Source organism: Heptranchias perlo, chromosome 31, assembly GCF_035084215.1.
Source record: "Heptranchias perlo isolate sHepPer1 chromosome 31, sHepPer1.hap1, whole genome shotgun sequence".
Classification (NCBI taxonomy): Eukaryota; Metazoa; Chordata; class Chondrichthyes; order Hexanchiformes; family Hexanchidae; genus Heptranchias; species Heptranchias perlo.
This window is the reverse complement of record NC_090355.1, coordinates 14,950,394-14,975,533: the sequence shown is the minus strand read 5'-3', so window position 1 is coordinate 14,975,533 and position 25,140 is coordinate 14,950,394.

Sequence of the window (25,140 nt, the reverse complement as noted above, 5' to 3'; positions counted from 1 at the left end):
TTGCCGCTCAGTATGATGCATTTGTTACACCAGCCTGTCCATTCTGGAGTCAACTATGACTTTAATTGACAAGACTCAGTGAGATCACCACTCACTTTGCATGCCACGATTCTGTCCGCAGCTGGAAGCACAACACTGCACCTGGTACGTGATGCTGAATGCCGTAACATGATGGCCCAGAATTTGCTGAAAATGGAACGAGGTCTGAATGACACGCACCATTATTAATGTGCAAATCGGCCAACAACGTGTGGTGGGGAAGAGATACCCCATGAATTATGAATCACCACACGTTTCTGGTCCATTTGCATCACTCCACCGTTAACTTTGCGAAAACAGCATCTCACCCTTAACCTCCCTGTGATTTTCATAAAGTTGCTGCACTTGCAGATTAATTGCCCATTAAACTCACCACAAAAAGTTAAATCTAGTAATTATCAGCATAAGTACCCTTTTAATGATGTGATAATTATTAATGACTGCCAACCAACCTCTCTTGCCCTGAAAGTGACCAATTCTAAGTGTGCAGTCTCACTCCTTTTGGTTGTGAATTGTTGTTGGCGATTTTAAAAATGTCGATTTAACAAAAAAATTCCTACTTTTTCCTTTCTGCCTCTTTTTTCTCTCTCCCTCAATCAAATCTTTCTTTCCGTCTCTTTATTTCTTTCTCTTCCTGATTTTGGCATTGAATTCACCCACACCAGGGTCAAAGTCATGCCTGTGACTAACTTATAATGGATCAAATTTGTGGGGTTGATGCTGTCACATCTCAGTTTCATTTATGGGATAATTTATGGGAAATTATGTATGACTGAGAGAATGCTTATCTACTACAAGAGCACCACCTTGTGGACGTCTTGCTCTCTTCACAGCAAGTGGGTTAGATTTTATTCTGTTGAGGAGGAAATCTCCCATGATTAATCCTATCTTGCATTGGCTGCAGAATTAAATTGAAAATACAGATATTAATGGTGAGTGGTATTTCATTATTTACACGATAATTCGATATGTCCTTTTATAACAATACGCCATGTAACAGACAATGGGGATAATTTTAACTTCTATCGCCAGGTAAAAAATGGGCAACTTCAATGGAAAAGGAAATCAGGTGGAGTGTGAAACGGGCGGCCGATTCGCTATTGCCGATATTTTGCCGGACAGTAACATTTAAAATTATCCACAAAGTGCTATTAAGGCCATTTAATTACAGTGACTGAACAAGGTGAAATCCTATTTTTATTACATATTATTCTGGAATTTATATCAGATTTGGGAATTAAATTCTGCAACTATGAAAACTGTAACTTAGTGGCCTTCATTGTTATATGGTCTCTTGTGGTTTGACAGCATTATGGAGACGGAGGTCGCTTGGGGTGTAGAAGTAAAGGGAATTCGGGGTTACGGGGAGCGGGCAGGAAATTGGACATGAAGCTGAGTTCGGATCGGTCAAGGCCCTGTGGGTGGCGGAGCGGGCCCAGGGGCTGAGTGGCCGGGTCCTGTTCCTACTTCTTGTGTTCTTTAGATTTGAGGTTAGGATCAGATCAGCCATGATCTTATTGAATGGCGGAGCAGGCTCGAGGGGCTGATTGGCCTACTCCTGCTCCTAATTCTTATGTTCTTATGCTCTTAATGGGCAGCTGATCTGTAACGACCAGTTTTCCCCCCCTGTTATTTACCTGCATGAGAGGGTCCAATGTACCTATTTTGGATCTGAGAATAACACTTGTTTTTATCAGTTTAATGTAGAAAAATAATACCTTGCACAGCATCCTGTATTTTCCACCCAACAATAAATAATTAGAATTTCACTCAACCAAAAAAACGCACTTAACGTAAACTTTACCAGACTGAAGTATTTAGAATTTGTCCCCCAGCTTTTCTTCAAAGAACTTTGAAAAACAATCAGCTAAATAGTGTTGGAGGCTGAAGAGAAACATTCTAACAATTGTGCTGAATAAACACTATCTGGGAAATTGTGCTTTCTGGAAATGTTCATTGGGATTGGGATGGGGAAGCGATTGAGTCGGGAAGAAAGCGGTGCTCGGGAGAGAGGGAAGTGGTGGGGATCGGGGGAGTGATGACCAGCAGCGGCCTGCGTTCTTTAAATATAGGGTCAGGAGGACTCCTGTTCCTCCCGGCTTCACATTCAAGTAAGTATATTTTAAAACCTTACCTTAGTTAGTTGTGGCCTGCTGCAGTCCCTTCAAGGATTGTCTGTTAGGCCAAATGTAGACCTGGTTTCCCTGAGTGCAACCACTCGGGGCAAACCAATCTTGCAGTGGGGGCCTCAAATAAGTGCTGGGCCATTTGCATTTGCAAATAAGGAGCCTGTTTCAGGCATGGGCACTGCACGCCAATTTTTTGGCCTTTACCAATATGGCAGGAGGCGCACTTCTGGCTTGTAACGAACGTGTGCTTCCTGCCTGCCATATTGGAGGCATAGGAAGTGGTTTAACACCTAAAAAACTGCTGCTGGGTGGCCGAATTTCTTGGCCGTACCCTTACTCTGCATCAAATATATTGTCATAGAAACCCACCTGCTTCACTAATCTTCTTTCGGGAAGGAAACCTGCTGTTGTTACTCATTTTGGCTTATATGTGACTCTTAACTGCCCTCCAGCAAGCCTCTCAGTTGTACAGGGCAACTTGGGACGGGCAATAAATACTGGCCTAGCCGGTGATGCCCACATCCAGAGAATGAATTTTTAAAAAAATCGTTGCCTGCTCAATATAAAATCATAGGAAGAGACTGTTTTAAGATAGTCCATCCAGTAAAAAGTGCTCGTCAGTGTGAGTTGGCATAAGGCAGATGGTTGAGGCAGGTATGCCGCATTCAAAGTTCAGCCTGGCGATCGAAACAAGCTTATAACTGAGTGCCTGGGTTCACCCAGGATTGAATACTGACGCTCCCAATGTGAGCTGACACAACCGTTTTCTATTTGTACCAGTTTTTGATAAAAGCAATTTAGTTCTAGAACAGTGATTTTCCACATAGAATAATAGTCCTTTATACCAGCACAATGGTCCCTACCTGCAGTTGATGTCTCAAGTAAAACATAGATCACTATTCATTGCAAATAAATTGCCATTGATGACAAATCAACTATATGTGTTTGGTGACGCTAGAAAGATCCCTTTTGCTTGTGGAGTTGAATGTTTGGCAGCTATCTTAGTCTCTCAGCTCACTAAAACACTGGACTGACTGGTGTTAAGAGCTGCTGCATTCTAATACTTTTGCTGAACAGTGTTTCTATTGCATGCTATTGCACGTGACAAGACAACGACTGAAGGCATATGCAGGAGAAGCCACACTTCACTTCACCTTTTTAGGTGCATGTAGTTTTGTCCATTTACAGAAAATGGAAGATTAGATCTGAATATCACATGACACATCTTACCACCTGTCATCTGCATGATTTATTTGACCATGGATGCCAGATGGCACCTCATACAATTTTAAATTTTTAATCTTCTTTATTTTACTCTCAATAACCTCTCCAGAAAAGGCTTTTGGCACAATGATACATATTCAATATGTGTCACAGTAAGGCGTGTTTCAGCTTCTCCTATGGTCTTGTCCTCACACTAAAAAATATTTTTTGTTTGTTTTCCACTTGTCTCTTGAATGCTATTCAACTGTCAAGGGAATCACATCCAACCCAAATGCTGTCCTCATATGCCGCCATCACATGCAAACTTTCCAGCTAGAGTCACGGGGAAGCAATAAAAAGCAAGATCCCTGTCTAACATTTGTCTCCCTCCCTTGCCCAGAGGCATGGAGGCAATTGTAGGGCCCTAAAGAAGATCAGCTAGCTCAACAGTGACCAAAAATTAACCTGCGACTTTCCATTCTGTGTAGCTTAGTGCCTCGTTAGCAGAGTACTCACCAAACCATCAGTGAGGGTGAGAGTTTCAGCAGCAGATGGGCTGAGGCAGACAATGTTACAGAGATGGATGTAGGCAGTCTTTGTGATGGGGAGGATATGGGGTCGGAAGCTCAGTTTGGGATCTTATTGACAGAGGCCTCACCGGAAACTGGGTGGGGTGGGGGGGGATGCAGTTAAAACAAGGGCAGTCACGTACCCACTCTGATCTCACTGCCTGCTGCCATGTCCCAATGTTAACCTGTTCTTTTGAGCAGGTGAGCGGGCACCCACAGGAAGGAAGCGGGTTCCTTCTTTAAATATGCAGATTGGGACCAGACTGCAATATTAGTTGGAGGCCTGCGCATATGAGCAGTGACTGCTTCCTTTATCACACCAGACCTGTCGGGGAGAGATTGTGGGCCAGAAGAGGCACAAGTAGGTAAGTCTTCAAATTTAACTTTAGGTTTCCAGAGGTAGACCACGAGAATTTACATTGAATTTCACTCGACCAAAAAAACAAATGCAGATTATTTGTTGGTTGTCTGCTGGTCTAATATAAAAACAGAAAATGCTGGAAACACTCAGCAGGTCAGGCAGCATGTGTGGGGAGAGGAACAGAGTTAACGTTCCAGGTCGATGACCTTTCATCACAATGGATGTAATCTTTTCTAGTGTTTATTCCAGAAAAGCTCATTAAAGAACTTCTGAAAAATTACAAAATATCCCGGATATACTGAAACTCCCCAAATGCAGCAAAAGTTAACTTAAGGTCAAGTGCATGGATTACACTCGACAGGTACATTGATGAGAGCTGACTGACAACATTATGTCTTCAACATAAACATTTTCCCTGTTTCATCATTTCTCATACTCTTGTACTTGATGTGCAGTTAGCCATTTATGTAGTCAACAATTGACCCATAAATAAAATGTTTTAAAATTTCATATCTTCAAAACTAAACTGAATAGTTCTTCAATTTTCTTTTATGTTATCCCAAACTAAAACATAAATATAAATTTGGAGTCAAGCAGCTTTTGGTAGAAACTTGAAGAGAAATAATCTGAACTAGATGACAAAACAGTTAGGCTTGTTGGCCAGGGGCTGCAGAAACTACTTAGTTTATTCCGAACTGCTGACACAGGCAAAAGCAACTTTTGAACTGAAGTAACCTGCGTTCAGTCGCTGGCCTGAGCTGGCTGGAACCGGTTTGAATTAGCTAAGTTTTGTGAAAGACAAAGGAAATGTGATAAGACACAAGTCCTTATTTAGGAAAGGAGTAATGAGGTAACGCTACCTAAGTCCCTGGGACAGAGCCAATGAGGAGAAGACACAGACTCGGTGAGCAAGCCGAAACCAAAGGGAGAGAGACAGCACAGCTTGAAGAGATAAGATTCGGAATAAGAATGAAGAATCTGGGGTGTGGAGCCAGAGCGAAGACTCCGGAGACCAAACATCGCGGAAGTGGAAGACCCTACGTCAGGGACGTAGAGACGACGTCGAAAGAGAGAGAGAACGGAACGTCTGGCTAGCGTCAGCTCTCCTTTTCGGGTAATCGCCTTTATATTCTGTGACCACTCCGGGAGTGTCAGAGAAACCTAGTGGGTGTACCTTTAGATTCTAGTTTGGGTATAAAACTGTATAACCTGGTGCAAACTGCATGTCTATATCTAACCAGACGTATAAGCTATATGTATATGATCTAACAACGTGAATAAAGCGAATTGAGAGTTAAGAGAGAATTGACTCTTCTCCTCTTTGTACTAAGCCAATAACCGTAACCGGTGACCTCCGGTCAACAGGCTTCATCCTGCCAATTTTTCTCTATCAATCTTCTTTCCTTTCCTCTACTCTGCTGAAGACCTTGATTTCTTTATTAGGCCACAGATTCATATGGGATAATTGGCCTCTGGTGCACTTGTGTATGACCTTTGGCGGTGAATGTCAACAGGCTAGTCAAACACTGGGATGATCACAACCAAACCCAAACCTGTCATCACCTAGCATCTACACACATGCTTCCAACTGAGGGTTGCCAATCCTCCAGGTTTGCCCTGGAATCTTCAGGAATTAAAGATTAATCTTCTGGACACTGCTGCAAGCAGCCCGGGAGAAAAATCATTGGGGTATTAAAAAAAATGGTGTGGTTTTTTTTCATTTTCTTTGAACATTTTTGTTTATTAGTTCTGAAAATATTGGAGATGTGATTTAAAAAAAGGCTGTTTAACTGGACTGGGCGGTTGGGGGCGGGAGGTTATGTGACGAAACCTCTTGGAATTTGTCCAACCAGAGTTGGTAACCCTATTCCAACTTGGGTTGTTGAATTGAGATCGAGAATGGAAACTCCGGTTACTTTTACCTCCCTAATCCAGCAGAGCTGAGGCCAATTGTAGAGCCATTGCTGTTGCCCCACCTGAGATCAGCTAACTCGGCACAGATCAGAGATCAACCCAAAGACTATCCTACATAATAACAGTGACTGCACTTCCAAGAAATTCATTGTACGTGAATTGCTTTAGGATATTTCTGAGACACGTGATATGGTGCTACATAAATGCAATTTCTTTTGTTCAATTACTGATTAGATAAAGTTGCTTAACCATCAAGCCTTTTGTATTTGTTATTTTTTAGTAGGAGGAGAAATTTATGTTTTCTGACAAAGAATCTATATGACTTTGCAACGTATGGCTCTTGTGTCAGAGTTAACTTGTTTGATAAACCAGGCGATAATCTTTATTATATCCTTGAGCTCATAATTGAAGCAACGAGTTGAAGAATTTTTTTGCATTGTTTCAGCATTGACAGCAAATCAGCGAACAGCATTATTAACCAACTAATACCAGTGGGAAGTAAAAGAGAGACTGCTGGCATCTCGAAGCAAAGCCTGCAGTCTGCCCACAATGAAAGAAATTATTTCTGATTCGATCTCTATTTATCTATAGTTTGAAGAGTATGGTAAAACAAACACTGTGTATCAGCACAGGGTGATAGTATGTGGGTCCATGTTAACAGTTCTTTACACATTGGGGGTCATTTTAACTTCTACCAGCAGTGTAAAACAGCGATATTGGATTTTATACATCTCGCCAGATTTTCCTTTCTATTGACTTCAATGGAACGGAAAATTGTGTGAGGTATATACTGGGGCGGTCGATCCGATATCGCCAGTTTTACACTATCGCCAACAGTTAAAATTACCCCCCTTCACTTCCTAATACCTAGGCACTTTTCCACAGAGATTGAAGGAAATCTGTGCATCACCTCAAGCTGCCCTCCCGCTCTCTATTGTGGACAGTTACAGACTGGAAGACACAGAGGACTGCCATTCAGGGAATAATGTACATCTCAGGGGAACTACAGGTGGGAAAAGTATACAACAGTTTTCAGTTTTTAATGAGTAAACTGTTATCTCCTTGGGCTATATTAGGAATGCCAAGTGTTAATATCTCAACTTCTAATCGTGTCTGTAATCCACAGGAAATAGATCACTGATATTGTACTCAATTACAGGAAATATTTATAATGTGATATTATATCATGATGTGGAGATGCCAGTGATGGACTGGGGTGGACAAATGAAAGGAATCTTACAACACCAGGTTATAGTCCAACAGTTTTATTTGTGATTTTCAAATAAAACTGTTGGACTATAACCTGGTGTTGTAAGATTCCTTACATATTATATCATAGTATCATAGCAGGTACAGCACAGGAGGAGGCCATTTGGCCCATCGTGCCTGTGCCAGCTCTTTGAAAGAGCTATCCAATTAGTCCCACTCCCCTGCTCTTTCCCCATAGCCCTGTAAATTTTTTCCCTTCAAGTATTTATCCAATTCCCTTTTTAACATTACCATTGAATCTGCTTCCACCACCCTTTCAGGCAGTGCATTCCAAATCATTACAACTCACTGCGTAAAAAAAATATTTCCTCATGTCGCCTCTGGCTCTTTTGCCGATCACCTTAAATCTATGTCCTCTGGTTACCGACCTCTCTGCTGCTGGAAATGGTTTCTCCTTATTTACTCCATCATGATTTTGAACATCTCTATCAAATCTCCCCATAACCTTCTCTGTTCTGAGGAGAACAACCCCAGATTCTCCAATCTCTCCACATGACTGAAGTCCCTCATCCCTGGTACCATTCTAGTAACCTACTGCACCCTCTCTAAGGCCATGATTTCCTACCCAAAGTGTGGTACCCAGAATTGAACAAGGTGCTCCAGCTGAGGCCTAACCAGTGTTTTATAAAGGTTTAGCATAACTTTCTTGCTTTTCTACTCTATGCCTCTATTAATAAAGCCCAGGATCCAATTGGCTTTTTTAACAGCCTTCTCAACTTGTCCTGCCGCCTTCAAAGATTTGTGTATGTGCACCCCCATGTCAGTTTGTTCCTTACCCCCTTTAAAATTGTACCATTTAGTTTATATTACCTCTCCTCATTCTTCCAACCAAAATGTATCGCTTCACACTTCTCTGTGTTAAATTTCATCTGCCATGTGTCTGCCCATTTCACCAGTCTGTCTATATCCTCCTGAAGTTACTATCCTCCACATTGTTTACTACATTGCTGAGTTTTATGTCATCTGCAAACTTTGAAATTATACTCTCTATACCCAAGTCCAGGTCATTAATATATATCCAAAAGAGCATTGGTTCTAATACTGATTACTGGGGAAGACCACTGTATACTTCCCTCCCGTCTGAAAAATAACCATTCACCACTACTCTCTGCTTTCTGTCCCCTAGCCAATTTTGTATCCATGCTGCCACTGTCCCTGTAATTCCATGGGCTTTAACTTTGCTAACAGATCTATTATGTGGTAGTTTATCAAATGCCTTTTGAAAGTTCATATACACAACATCAACCACACTACCCTCATCAACCCTCTCCATTACTTCATCAAAGAACTGAATCAAGTTAGTCAATCGTGATTTTCCTTTAACAGATCTGTGCTGACTTTCATTTATTAGCCCATACTTTTCCAAGTGCCAATTCATTTAGTCCTGAATTATTGTCTCTAAAAGTTTCCCCACCACTGACGTTTGGCTGACTGGCCTGTAATTGCCAGATTTATCACTCTCCCCTTTTTTGATCAGAGGTGTGACATTTGCAATCCTCCAGTCCTCCGGCATCATCCCCATATCTAAGGAGGATTGGAAGATTGTGGCCAGAGCCTCCGCAATTTCTACCCTTAGTTCCCTCAGTAACCTAGAATCCCATCTGGACCGGGTGACTTTTGTACTGAGTACTGCCAATCTTTTAATTACCGCCTCTTTATCTATTTTTATCCTATCCAATATCGCTACTACCTCCTCCTTTACTGCTACAATGGCAGCATCCTCTTCTCTAGTGAAGACTGATGCAAAGTATTCATTTAGTACCTCAGTCGTGCCCTCTGCCTCCACAAGAAGATTTCCTTTTTCGTTCCGAATCGGTCCCACCCTTCCTTTGACTACCCTTTTACTATTTACATGTTTATAAAAGACTTTTGTGTTCCCTTTTATGTTAGTTGCTAATATATTCTCATAATCTCTCATTGCCCCTCTTATTCCCATTTTTAGATCACTTCTGTACTTTCTGTATTCAGCCTGGTTCTTTACTGTATTATGAACCTTATATTTGTCATAAGCCTCCTTTTTCTGTTTCATTTTAATCTCCATATCTTTAGTCATCCAAGGAACTCTAGCTTTGGATGCCCTTCCTTTCCCCGCATAGGAATGTGTGTGTACTGTTCTGCCTGCCATTTTTTGATTCCAATCCACCTGGGCAAGATCCCTTTTTAACTCACTAAAATTAGCCCTCCTCCAGTTAAGTATTTGCACATTTGATTATTTCTTGTCCTTTTCCATAACTATTGTAAACCTAATGATATTATGATCACTGTTCCCCAAATGCTCCCCCACTGAAACATACGATGATTTTGAATAACTCTGTGACAAAGTATAACTATTAATTGAATTTAGAGAATGGAATCCAGATTCCATGTGTGTATAGTTACTCCTATTAACTTGAAATGTATTTTGCTCGAAAAAAAATGGAATTATCCAGTAGTTCGAATGATGCCATTTTAACGAAACAGCACAATTGGCAATTTCAATTGACAGATAATTTTAATTTAAACATTTTGAATTAAGAGGAAGGACAGGGTCGGTATCCATAATCAAAGGCCATTGCTGTCAGGTGATATAATTTAAAAGACACGACCAAGTTTATAAATAAAAGTGTGCAATTACATAATTGGTTGTATAATGGGATCATAATGTCACTGATTGCATCATAGAGTTTTTAAATAAAATTTTAAAAACGCAAAAACCTCAATTTTAAAAAAAAACACATCTCTAGCAATCTGCCCTGCTGAGTCTAAGGAAAAAATTTTGGATCAAGATTTTGCAGGATGTGAGTCTGCCCTAATGCTCCTTAGTACAATGGTAATGCACCTTTAACTAGAATTTATATATCTGCAAGTTTTAAAATAAGGAAATATGGCATGAGTTTGAATCCTTTTTCTGATAGTTAGAAGTGAACAAAAAATTGCAGTATTCAAATAGTGAAGGGCCAAAATTTCCTGAAGTAACGTTTATTTTTAACCTTGAATGGTAGCTAAGTGAGAAACATTTACAATCTCAAATGGAATGGCAGAATGGCGATCCAATTGTTCGAGTTCAATGCCTCAACTAACACAATTCTTTCGAGGGTAATTAAACAGCAGGTGATTCGTGTAATGTATGAAGTAAAGATTACATTCACAAAGGAAAGGAATCCATAAAAGCCTTTGTTCATAATTGTAAACAATTTTACAACACCAAGTTATAGTCCAACGATTTTATTTTTAATCCCACAAGCTTTCGGGGGCTTTCCCCTTCCTCAGGCAGTGTGGAAAAGAAAATGGCAATCTGCGTTTGGTCTCCCCAATGTAGGGGAGACCACATTGTGAGCAACGAACACAGTACACTAAATTGAAAGAAGTACAAGTAAACCACTGTTTCACCTGGAAGGAGTGTTTGGGGCTCTGGACGGTGGGAAGGGAGGAAATGAAGGGGCAGGTGTTGCATCTCCTGCGCTCGCATGGGAAGGTGCCTTGGGGAGGAGAGCGGGTGTTGGGGGTGATGGAAGAGTGGACCAGGGTGTCGCGGAGGGAGCTGTCCCTTCAGAATGCTGAAAGGGGAGGGGAGGGGAAGATGTGTTTGGTGGTGGGATCGCGCTGGAGGTGGCGGAAATGGCGGGGGATGATACATTGAATGTGGGGGCTGATGGGGTGGAAGGTGAGGACATGGTTCTGGGAGGGAAGGGAAATAGGATGGACACAGTCGAAGGCCCTGTCAACTACAGTGGAGGAGACTCCTTGGTTGAGGAGAAAGGAAGACTCATCGGAAGCACTGGTGTGGAAGGTGGCATCGTCAGAACAGCTGCGATGGAGACGGAGAAACTGGGAGAAGGGAATCTCTGAGATCCACGTTCAACGCCATGCGCTGCCACATACACGCTCTCGACCCCTCTCTTCAGCAGCACCGACTCACTCTACCTCAGAGCTGCCCGTTCTGCAGTTCTATTTCATCCTTCGCCTTATCCGGCGCTTTAACAAAAAACTTTTCTTCTTCCTTTCGGGTGTCAAGGACCGCAAGCTTCAACAACTCTTAGATACCAACACCCCTCTCTGATCCGCCTTCCCCTTCACTTTCCTCTGACCCCATCCCTCCCTCCAATCTCACCCTTTGTCATGTTTTCACCATTCCCTCTGACCTTCCCCTCTCTGACCCCGAATGATCAGTCCTCAGCAAAAGCCTTAGCTTCATTCCCTTATGAATGAATTTCGAACTTGACACGATGCTGAGTTCTTCTTCTGTCACCTTTGCCTCCATGCATTAAACCATATTTTGTTTCTTCTTATCCATATACGTGCATAAATGATCTGTACCTTTCAGTTTTTTAATTGAAATGGCAAAAAAAATGTAATGGCAAATAGCATGGGGCATATTGGTGGTTTAAATGGGAACAATCTATCAGCTAGGTTCAGACATGCATGTGAATTGATAACAATGTGAAGCCAGCTACCAATGTGGCCATGTTTTATACTGACACTGATCTGGAGTGAATAAATGATATACATATTTCAAAGGTGGAATTATGGCTATTTCTGGGTACAATCCAAACACCCAAACATGTGTGGTGAGATATTAAGTACTGTGGTTTTGCGATTCAATGTTTTTGTTTATTTTGGGTATTACTGAGCAATTTAATGGACAGCAATAATCTGTAATGAAACCTAAATAGGTCAATGATCAATCGTGCATTTGGAATCGAGAACAGACCTTCCTTATTTCATGTTTATACACTTTGGGGGTAGACTTTCCGCTTTGGGTGCAATCGGGAAATTGCGCCCAAAACTGCATTGGTTCGGTTACAGTTTAAGTTTCCGATTAAATGTATTTGCAAAATCACAACTGTAAAATCTTACATGAACCAGCGCAATCGGGCAACATAATAGAACATAATCTTTTATTTTTTTTCCTTTCCATTGAAAAGTATTCATTGATGTATTTAAGAGTGGTAACCTAGTGCAGCCTTATCAATACAGCTGAAAATGGGTTTATCACCAAAAGAAGCATTTTTAATAAGTGTCCAGTCCTCCAGCTGAGAGTAACCTGATTTAAAATCATTGAAAATGACTTTAAAAATATACTGAACCATTTACTAGTTTCATTGCTGTGCACTAGTCGGTTTCTTGGTAAATCAAATATTTTTTGATATGTATAAACTTTTAAAACGTGCCTACTAGGGCACCTAAAAAATGAGCACAATTTGAAGAGCCTTCCTGAACCAGCGCAATTGGCCGAATTTCGCAATGTTGACCTGGGGGGCGTGGCCAGTTTTGTGGGCGGGGCCTGGTCCAGGTAGATTGAATCTTAAACCAGCGTAAAAGATCGCGGAAAACACGAACACAAGTGGTTTTCGTTAGGTTTAAAACGCCCTGATCTTTTGCACTGATTCGGACGATTGCGCTGGATTCTGGGCAGGAAACAAGCGGAAACTCTACCTCTTTATCTCTACAGGTTACGTCAGCTGTTGGAAATTATTTTAAAATTGTGGAAATCTCTATTCATGAATGGGCACGATGGGCCGAATGACCTCCTCCTGTGCTGTACCATCTATGATAAGGGAAATGCACTTTCTGCATCTGCAAATAAACCTTTCTCCCCCCCCCCCCCTACCAAAGTACAGGGTTAATATGCACTAAAAGAACTGAAGAACTAAAAAACTGAGGTGCTTCTCATAGCTGTTAAGATTTAAAAAGTCATTAATAATTTAATGATTTCATCATTTTAATAGAAATAATGGTTTTGACTATAACTAGAGTGGTAAATTTTACAAGATTAAATAAAGGATTATTAAATTTGAGGATAGGACTATGCACTATTTTGAAGAGTGATTCTCCTGCAAGTCATCAATTCTAGTCGTATTCATTATTTCAGTGGTACTTCCAATATTGTAAAAACAAGAGACTAATTTAAATCAGAAATAGCTTGCTTTCTTTGGAATACCAGGGCCAAAAGAGATTTGTGTTCAATAGCACTACTTTGTATATTAGCATTTGTTATTTTTCTCTTCAAAATGCTTGTTTTGTTTTGTACCACACTTGTTCAGATAGATTTTAGTGCATTGCTTTTTCTGTAAACTCCTGTCTCCTTATTGTCATCCTGCATGTCTTTGTCAATCCTTATAGGTGTTAATGGGGGTCTTATGCTGAATATTTACTTTCAAATAGTTTTAATTAATATGCACCTCCCATTCCCACTTCTGTGAGTTTTCATTTTTTTCCGTTCTCTGTTATTTTGAATATTCATTTTCCTTTGGTTTGTTATCATCCCATTGAATATCTTGCTCTATGATACCACCCGTTCTTAACTGAAGCCCTATACCTACCCCACGAGGTTTCCAGCTCACTTGCAGTTGTTTATTACTGGTTTGGGTATTTGCTCCTTGGTTGGCTTCTCTTTCAGTCTGCAGTTCTCTCCCCTCGTGTTGTGAAGTTGGTGACCCTTGCTGGATGCATATGTGTTATCTCTTGCCAGTATTATTAACTGTATGCATGTGTTCTTATAAAACTTTATGAAATGTCACGTTACATTAAAAATGAGTTTCAATTGGCAGTTTCTGTTTTGGTCTTTAGCGCATCATGTTGAAATGTTAATTTAAAGTTGACGTTATTTCAATTCAACTCCAGTTACTATATAATTATGGATTTGAAATGCATAATTTATTCTGAGTTAAATCTAATTGCAATTATGTTCATGTTTGGGAGAAATGTTAAATTGTTGTTTTGCATTGTGAGATAAGCTTTTAACACTGGTATTTGGTATAATTTAAAGTCTAAATTCTTTTTTTGGGTGGGTAATTGGATTTTTGGGTGAATTAAATAACAGGATCTGCAGTAAACAACAATGAGACATAAATCCATAATGTTTTATTTTATGTGGAAGATTCTCCCAGAATTTTCTTTTCTAGATCATAATTTAGCGTCAGTTTGGCTCACGTGGTAACATTCTCACCTCTGAGACAAAAGGTTGTGATATTAATCCCATTCCAGGCCTTGAACACATTTTCTTGGCTGACATTTCAGTGCAGTACTGAGGGAGTGTTGAATTGTCAGAGGTGCTTTCAGATTTGACAGAAAGGCAAGGCTCCATCTGCCTGTTCAGGTGGACATAAAAGATCCCATGGCATGTTTCTAACAAGAGCAGGTATTTCCCCCAATATCCTGACCAACATTTACTCTTCAAATAACACAACCACAGCAGATTATTCAATCATTTATTTCATTTGTTGTTTGTGGAACCTTGCTGAGCACAAATTGATGGTCATATTGGCCAAAAAAATAGAAGTGACGACACTTCAAAAGTAATTAGTTGTTTGTGAAGCATTTTTGGATCTCCTAGGTATGTGAAACACTAAATAAATGCTTCATTGCAAGCTGGAAGTCCTCATTAACTGTTCGTCCCAGTAATGAGGAAAATTTCAACTCAGACTTGGTGCTTTCTCTGCCTAAATTATTTCTTGATCTGTCTCATCTTGAGGAGTGGGTTGCTCCAAATATGATCTTTAATGAACTTCATCAATTTTAGGTCACCTGAGGTATCTCAAATCAGTGCAGAACAAAGGAAGTGAAGTCCTAAAGAGTCTGAATTCAGAGTCAAGTTTCCATTGTAAAGTGACCACAAAATGATGGTTGTCACAATCAGACCAACTTCAGCCAACAGCAGTTCAGACACAACCAACTCCACATACTATGTATGTAATCTCAATTTGAATAAATTGCTATCAAATCCCAAGTTGTTCTAATGCTAAAGAGAGTGCAGGGATATATAAAGATTTGTGGTTTGTAAGAATTAGTTGACACTTGTTCTGTAGCCACGGTCAAGTTTAGGAACTGTAAAGAATGCTGTTTATGATCAAAACGAGTAAGCCTGATCACAAACTCATTCAATCATATGGCACTGTCTTTATTTTTAGGAATGAGATAAATCCAAATAGCAACACTTGCATCATATCACATTAATGTTTTGTTGATCAGATCACTTCACCCACTCTTGGAATTGCAGTGAGCATTGTAATGTCAAGAAATACTTGAGTTACATTTTGAAACAAACATGAGTCAAAATCCTTGTAAATGAATGAGATTTAGCAGGTATGTAATACAAATTTGCATTGATGATTTTAAAAAGTTCTTATCATAGATATTTGCATGTAAACCCTGAGCAAACAGTTATTGGCCAATATGTGGCTCCCAGCACTCAATGCAAATTCTGCAACAGTATGTGGTTGGCCAGTTAGATGGGAGTGCAGAGTGCACAGCACAGTACACAATACACAGAGCAGCATGAAGGGAGAGGGAGGAAGCAGAGAGCAGCATGGTGCAATGAATGCATCATGCTGCCAAGGGACCTGTGAATTCCATTTGAGTTGTGTCCAGGAAGCTGTTTTGCTGCATTAAAAGTAAACTTGCCTCATTTTAAAAAGCTATACTGAAATAAGGAACTACTCCCAAAGCTTTGCAAATATAAAAGATTGGCATAATTCTTAAATAAATTGCAAGGTTTTCTGCAGATATCAAACTGTAGGAAAATTGTGCAAACCTTATTTCATGGATCCAGTCAAGATGATTACCTTAATACTTACGACTGATACAGCTCGCCAATGCTAAATTGGTAAGAATGGTGCATTCCATTTTGAAGCACAAGGGGGAGGGCTTTCAGAATCATTTAAAGAAGGTGGGAGACATTTTGCAGAAACACCAAACCAGAAAAGGGAAGATGTTTTGACAGTGCCCATCCACAGATCCCAAATGGGATTTTCACATTGGCTGCCTGAATTAAAACTAACTATTACCCCATGTTTTAACAAAAAAATCAGCTGAGTTAGCAAAACTAGCATTTCATCACTCTCACTGGAGAAATCACTGCTTCTGCCTCGAGCAGTGGCCTTTTTGATTGTTTTGCTCTCCTCTAATAATCCTTTCAAAGTTCTACACAATCCCTCAACAATCTGGCTACTGATTAAGTGCATTTCAAAATCTGCAGTCGTTGATGCACATTTAAAAGACGAGAGGTATGGTACAGACACGCAGGGAATGAGAAGCAAGAGAAACCAAGATATCCAGCACAACTGCAGCTCAGCATTGTGGTTCAGTTCAGTTATAAGCTATAAAACTGATTTTTCGAAACTTGTTTCTTCAATTCACAACTGGAAAGTTGAATGTCAAAGTTGTTATTCAGACGTTTAGATGAGGACTAGAGGGTTATTTTGTAAGAGATTAATTTTATTGCAGTGGAATAAATGGATTAAATGATTGAGTTTTGATGCTTCTAAGATCAAGTAAAATAAACAATTTGAACAGGGATATGCCTGCAAAACTCAAAAGTGTGCTGGCACTGTCCCTGGGGATGAATATTAGGAATTAGTTTTGGCTTTACCTTTCTGAAGCTGAAGAGTGAAGTGCTTATCCTTATTTGCCACTCATTCTTTTCCAAAATTTGTGCAGCTGCATATTTTATGTCTACTTGTATTGGATATTTTGGCCTTACTCAGCACTGTTCATATATAATGATTTTTAATGTCTTTCTGTTCTGCGTTGAGATTTCTCCCACTCTGCACTGAAGTAAATTATGGGAGAATGTTTAAAATGCTTGTATTATTTTGTATTTCGACTCATTCAAAATGGATGACTGTCACTGGTTAGATTTGGAGTAATGCTCCCTCTATTCTGCCCTGAAAATGCACCAACATCAGAAGAGCATCCTTATTACATCAATGTGATATTTTTCCATTTCTCACGTATGAACTGGAGTAAGTGATTCAGCCCCTCCAGCTTGTTTTACCATTCAAGTGGATCATGGCTTATCTGTACCTCAACTCCGTTTACCCGCCTTTGCTCCATATCCCGCCTTATACTCTAGCCTAACATATCTATCGATCTCAATAAACCCAGCATTCACAGCCTTGTGGGGAGAGAGTTCCAAATTTCCACTACCCTTTGTGTGAAAAGGTTTCACTCCTAAATGGCCTTGCTCTAATTTTAAGATTATGCCCCCTTGTTCTGGATTCCCAAATTAGGGGAAATAGTTTCTCTGTATCTACCCTATCGAATCACCTTTCAACCTACTAAACTCAAGGAAATACAAACCAAGTTTATGCAACCTGTTCTCATAATTTATCCCTTTAAGCGCTCGTATTAAACTGGTGAATCTGAGCTGTATCACCTCCAAGGCTAATAAATCTTTCCTGACGTGTGGTGTCCAAAACTGAAGGAGTGCTCCAGATGAGGTCTGACCAAGGCTCTGTACAACTGAAGCATAACTCACTCACTTTTGTATTCCAATCCCCTTGAGATATAGGCCAACATTCCATTAGCCTTTTTGATTATTTTTTTTGACCTGTGCACTAGCTTTTCGTGATCCTTGCACATCCCTTTGCTCCCCCACAGCTCCTAGTCTCTCACCATTAAGAAAATATTGCGCTTTGCCTTTCTTGGATCAAAGTGGATGACCTCGCACTTCCACACATTGAACTCCAGCTGCCATAATTTTGCCCACTCGCTTAATCTGTCTACGTCCCTTTGTAACTTCCTGCTCCCATCCACACAACCTGCTGTGTCTCGTAACTTTGTGTTATCTGGATGCACAACTCTGTATTCCTTCATCCAAGTACTAGCCATTCTGTGGTCTCTGAGTGAGATTGTCAATTCGTTATGAATTAGGGACAGCTTTGTGCTGTGGACAGCTCTAACTAAGAACACATTTCACACAGGCCCAGACAGCCAGCAGATAAACTTGAACTTAATTAGCAAATAGTGTCTGACCAGTGTGTTGAGTCAAAAGAGGTTGTGGACACAGAGCACTCACAGGGCAGATCATTAATGTGCTTTCCTTCTATGTCACTGACTCCCAGCGAATGGCAGATGAAGAATCAGCCAGTTGGCAATATTCATTTTTTTAAAGTCATATGGCTTTGCTGTAGAAGAAGCCTCAATTATATTAGCTTTTTAAAGTCCCCGCTGCATCACAGAGATATCTTTTGCTGTTACGGTCTCTTGGGTTCCACTGACTGTACCCACATACCCATCTGAATGTCTGATGATATCCATACTTTATTTAATATGAAATACTTTGATTAGCATGAAGATGACATATGGGGCCAAGAATATCAGACCGCTTTGCGAGTTCTGCTGGCAGCACTTATTCTTGTCAATTCTAGCTGAGGCAGGAAGCTTTGGGAAAGAGAGTTTGAGCGGTGAATGAGGCAACTGATAGCTACAGGCCTCATGGGACATATACATATATAACTTTTTTAGCAAGTGTCATGTTTTTTCACAGGTGACAAGCATTTTAAGCCTGAAACCATGATATTTCAATACTAAATCTCTAAAGATTTGGACAAAAGAGTTTTTTCTGGTGAATTTTTGTACATCTGCGTACATTTTCAATGCAATAATTGGCTTAACGTGCTGGTTGATGATTCTAAATGGTTATGACACCAGCATGAAGAATTTCAGCTTTATCTTCCTCAAGCCAGCCTGCTGTAAGACTCACACGCAGTGTTGCTTAGAACCTTTGGTTTCTTCTGCCATTCTCTTCCAGTCGGCCCCTACATCAGGGCAGCCCGACTGTACCAGCATAAGGCAGATTATAATCTTCTTTCCAAGTCGTTCCGTTTCACACAAAACTGCCAAATGTATATATACTACAAGACTTTCTGCATTGACCCAGGGAATAAATACCAAATGCATCATGGTTAAATAATCATGACTAAATGGTCACTGTATAAGATGCAACAGCATTAATGAAAACAACTGAATTTACCTATATATTTGGGATAACTGTTGTCTCTTGGAAAAGGTTGTCAGATATGATGTATTAGAAGCACTTTTTAACTTAGGTTATTTTGGACGGCAACTTTTGTTTTCTCAAATGCTATGGAAATATTGTGAGAGGTAGATTGTATTTTGGGCTCGATGCAAAAAATATTCAGAAGCATCTTTTTATTCTAAATGACTGGAAATTTTGGTAAAAGTCTTCCAATGATTGTTGAGAAATGCACAGTCACAGAGGATTCGGCAGGTCTGATGCTTCAAGTAAGATGGCACAATGTCAGCTTTGGGCACTGGCAGTAGATTGTTGAAAATTTGGTGTTACTTGCACCTCAATCATATCAATAGTTCACAGAAAGCAAGTGGCTGGGGGAATTCTATTCTTCCCAGAGCCTGTATAGTTGACATCGCAGTGTCAGTCATTCTGTTCCTGGCAAGTTATAAAATTGACAACCTTACTCCAGTGCGATGACACAGTTGTTGAGTGTTGAAGGTGTCATGTTAATTTCCACATATACTGAATGGTGTGCTTACTGTGCAGCTGACAAAATTTGCATGCTGTTGCTATCGGCAACAAGTAGGGCTCTTCAAGGCATGACCTCCCTACCTAATGACACAGGCCTTTAACTCCATTATTAAAAACTCCATTTGGCGTATGTCTACATTATGTCACGTAGGTCAAAAGTAAGAAAACAGATGTAAGGTAAATATTGCCCTTTATGACTATTTATAGCTTGCAAAATATTTGTAAAAGAATTTTGTATGTTTAAAATTGTCTGAAAGCTCCAAAGAATTGCGAGACACTTTTTGACTTGAAAACGGTCACTTGGATAGAAAATTAATTTTAGGCAATTTTTTGTCCTTTCATGCAAATTGATACATGACAAAGTAATTAATGGAAGTTTCTTTTGAAACAGTTAGCCAACATTTGTATAATACATTAGAGAACACTGAAAGGAAATCAGATGCAAAACCACAATGTTTCCAGCACGTAGGTGATGTAAGTTCTGTGTATATCTGAAATAATTGCCTTTTTCAGCAGTATAAGATGAAGGAAAGAAAGACTTGCATTTATTTAGCACCTTTCATGACCTCAGGATGTCCCAAAGTGCTTTATACCCAATGAAGTAATTTTTTGAAGTGTAGTCACTGTTGTAATGTAGGAAACGCAGCAGCCAATTTGCGCACAGCAATATCCCACAAACAGCAATGTGATAATGACCAGATAATCTGTTTTACTGATGTTAGTTGAGGGATAAATATTGGCCAGAACACTGGGAATAACTCCCCTGCTCTTCTTCAAAATAATGACATGGGATCTTTTACGTCCACCTGAGAAAGCTATATGCAAGGTAAGAAATGAAGGCAGTGTAGGATATTTGAAGCAATCTGAGTACCTTCTCTTCTCTCCATCCCCCAAAAAAGCTGTTTTTGTTGATTACCTCTTTGAAGAGCTGTTACGTACTGGGATGAAATATGAGCTTTTCAGAACAGTGTGACATGTAAAAAATATTTCAAACAGCCTTTTATGTTCAGTATTCTCCAATAATAGTGAAATATGTGAACCAAAGTTTGCTTCAGAACACTCTAAGAGAAGTACGATGTGTTATAGAGCAGCTTTTGTCATTTGCAAGGGATTATAATATCTGAGTAAAATCTGTTTCTTTTTTGAACAGTTTGAAAAGTGCAACTATTTATGGGCATTCTTGGCAAGGAGACAATTGGCCCTCTTAAAAATAATTTTTCAAATGCATTGAAGTGTTCGGATTACTTGGAAAGGAATCTTGTTCAGCAAAGCTAGTTTCTGGAACTGGCTGATTTCATCTCATTACGAGATATTAAATGGCGTAAATGAGGTGAATCCAGAGCACAACTTCCAGGTCAGTCGAGACTTTATAACGAGAAGGCAGAAAGTAAAACTGGCAAAAGGACAATGTTGTTCAGAGGTCACAAAGCACTTTCTCAAGCAAAGACCAATAAACACATAGAATGGTCTACCTTGGAGTAATGTGGAGGAAAAGACCTGAGATTAATTTAAGATACAGTTAGATGACGTGATGGGGGAACTGTAAGGTTTTTTTTCTAGACTAATGAGCTAAAATGGTCTGAATGAGTCTTCTCTTTTGTACTTATATGCAATCTTGTGACGCTAAAGAAAGAACTTGCGTTTACATAGTACCTTTCACAACCGTAGAACATCCCAAAGTGCTTTACAGGTAATGAAGTACTTTTTGAAGTGTATGTACTGTTGTAACGTATGGATACTTGGCAGCCAATTAGTGCACAGCCAGCGCAAAGTCCCACAACCAGCAAAGAGATAAATGACCAGATAATGTGTTTTTTAAGTAATGCTGGTTGAAGAATAAATGTTGGCCAAGACACCGGGCGAACTCCCTTGCTTTTCTTCAAATAATATCATGAGATCTTTTAAGTCCACTTGAGAGGGCCTCTTAAGCTTATCGTCTCATCCGAAAGACGGCAACTCCAACAATGCAGTGCTCCCTCAGTACTGCTCTGAAGTCTCAGCCTAAATTTGGAGTTCAAATCCTGGACAACCTTCTGACTCAAGAGGCAAGAGTGCTACCACTGAGTACGGGAGAAAATGTCATTGTAAAGTTAAAACTCAGTTGAGGGGTTCTGACATCAAAAGCTAAACAGTGATGAATAGTCAATAGAATGTCAAGGTAAGGTTACAGCCCAGAGCACACAACAAATTCTCTTTCATTTGGTATGATATAGTCTTCAGGATCTTTTACATGTTTCTCTTTGAAGTTTTCACTTGACTTTGTACGTTGTGTACCCAATACCGATTCTTTTGTTACTGCTGCCATTATGATGAAGTTCTGCAATGTGTCTCTGCATCGTGTGACCGGATTAACAGTTTTACTGGGATACTTGCCATCATTTACATTCTCTGGGCTAACAAAGTAAAAATGATTCAAACAGTTACTGTGCATTTTAAATACGACTAAATGGGTTTGATTTATCTGTTTTGTTAATTCAGCATGTTTGGTAACTTGGTCAGTTTATCAAGTCAGTGTTGTATTTTCAAAATAGAACCCTTTTAATCAGTTTAATTCATATTCATATTCATACACATACGATGACTGAGTCAATCTGTGAATTCTGCATTTTTTAACTGACATTGTGATCATGGTGATAATAGTGTATCCAATCTAACGGTGTCATAGAGGCAACTTTTAAATGTGTTGCATTTGTGATTTTATAATCATGTTATCAGCAGATGATCATGATTAAAAAATTAAATTTTCTTCCTTCATTGCCTAATGATGAATTTCAATAGTGCCAGCAACTGAGTCCTGTTAGTCACGATGTGTGTGACCATTAATGTGACCATTGCAGTAATGGTGATGGAATAGTTAATTGTAGTATAACTCTGTAAATTCGTTTGAACCAAAATATAAAAATTCAGACACAAAATATAACAAATAGTCTTGAAATCAGAATTATTTTTGGCAAATTTCATCCATGCCATTGAAATATTGCAAATCCTGTCAGGGTTATTTGCAGACACCCATACCCTCATAGGAAGAAAGCAATGAAGTGCGAAGACCCTAAAGCAACACTCCTACTTTGCTCAGTCAAACCTTTTCATATGAACACAAGTTTTTAATGTTTTTCTGCAGATAGTTGCAGCCTTGACAAATATTGTGCAGTGTTTCTGGAACACCATATACTGGGAGGAATTAATTTCAATTTAAAATATTACAGCTGATAGATTATAGTAAAAGAAATGTTCATTGTTGTATATAAATCAGCTGAAAAGAGGGACCTGCAGCTTTAAATTAATTTTCACAGTTGAATCCTAACCCCCTCCCCCCCTTTTCTTCTTCTCCACCGTTAAACAAATGCGATTGAGGGAAATGTAAAGGCATGGAAATTGCACCTTAAAAATATGTCCTCCATTTTGTTAGTCATTTTCTGGCCTGTGTGATTTACTGCTCAGCAACACTGAGTCAGCTGGGCCTTGCAACTCCTGCAGCCGACAGGAAGCCACTTAATTGTAATGACTTCTTTCTCAAAATAAAGATACCTTTATGTTCTGAGAGAATCAAAGCATTTCTGGGGAGAGAAAGTGCATTGAAATATTGAAAACACATTCAGCAATCGAGCTTTTAAAAAAAACTGGGCTTGTAAAAAGAGACTTTTATGTTGAAGTGGCTTCACGACTGCGCAGTCAGGATCTGTGTATGTAATCAGCCCATGAGGTGGCAGTAGTCTGTCTTTGCTTTACTTTATCCAGCTGTGTGACAGTTTGGCCTAGAGCTTTGGTCAGTGGAACACATGAATGGTGAATGGATATATCAAGAACTGCATGTTATTTACAAAGGAGGCACTTTAGGGTTTGGAATTTCAAATACAGCAACAAGCATGCAGCACAGGCGTTTAACTGGGTCGTAACAGACTGTAAAAATCTGTTTTAATCCTGTATGCTTTACAATTTGTAGTACATCCAAAAGTTGGCAACAGAATATCTAAAGAATATTATTATTTGCATAGTGTTGAGTACACTCAGTACATTATTACCATCCTTCTTTATAATATCTTGTTTCATAAAATATGATTTCTAAAGATGTTAGTTGCTGTAATCATATACGGTAGCTTGTAAATTACATTAAATGTCTCAATCACCAGTATGAAGCACTTCCCATCATGCACAGAATTAGTCAACTCAGATTCCTAGCCTAGGCTCACATTCAAATTGGCATTGTTTTATTTGTTTTTGACAGGGCTACTTGATGGGGTATTGTGTGGATTGTGGTGTTCCATATCATGTTGGGAGGGTTGGGGATGAGGAGGTGGAAAGCAAAGCTGGTGGGGCAAGCCTTATCCTACAAAACCGAACTGCCCTTCAGATGATGATGGAGGAGGATTGATGGCAGTCATAAAGTAACATGCAATTTTGTTAACATTGGCAGTCACAGTGGACCCAGTGGTTGCAATAATCTATTACTGTGCTGGTATTAAAATGTATGCTGGTTTAACTTTGACATCTGACATCCTTGTATCTACTGTCTGCAAGAATTGCTCTGTTTACATGCATTTCACAGAGCTGACGGGGAGAAGAAAAAATGGCCACTCATTTATTCTCACTCTCCCATTACTGGTTTGGACTCCTACGTAGTGTCTGACTCCCTCCTACTTTCCTTGCTCACTGCAAAGGACAATCTGACATTATATAAACACATCGTATGTACAAAAGGCTTGGGGGCAACTTATTTTCAGACTTGCAGGAATGAAACTTGCAAACATGTATAGTAGTCATAGACCTCTGAGTTGGTTTGTTTATCAAACAAATGATGAAGGGTGGTCTTGGCCAGCTTCGCTGTATTTAGGTCACTCAGTATTCCAAAACGTTTGTCAGATTTATGCTGCAGTGATATCATGCTATGGATCATCAATCTGTAACAACAACAACTTGCATTTATATAGCGCCTTTGACATAGTAAAACGCTCTTAACAGGAGCGTTATCAGACAAAATCTGACACTGAGCCACGTAAGGAGATATCAGGACAGGTGACCAAAAGCTTGGTCAAAGAGGTAGGTTTTAATGAGCATCTTAGATGAGGAGAGTGAGGTAGAGAGGCGGAGAGGTTTAGGAAGGGAATTCCGGAGCTTGGGGTCTAGACAGCTGAAAGCACAACCGCCAATGGTGGAGTGAAGGAAATTGGGGATGCAAAAGAGGCCAGTATTGGAGGAATGCAGAGTTCTCAGAGGGTTGTCGGGCTGGAGGAGGTTACAGAGATAGGGAGGGGCGAGGCCATGGGGGAATTAACATGTGAAGTCATGGGACATGGGTTCGGTGCTCCAATTTGCTAAGCTCACAATCTCACAATATGCGCGTTTGGAAGGAGAGAAACAATAGGGAAAGAGGGGGAGATTCTTGAGGGC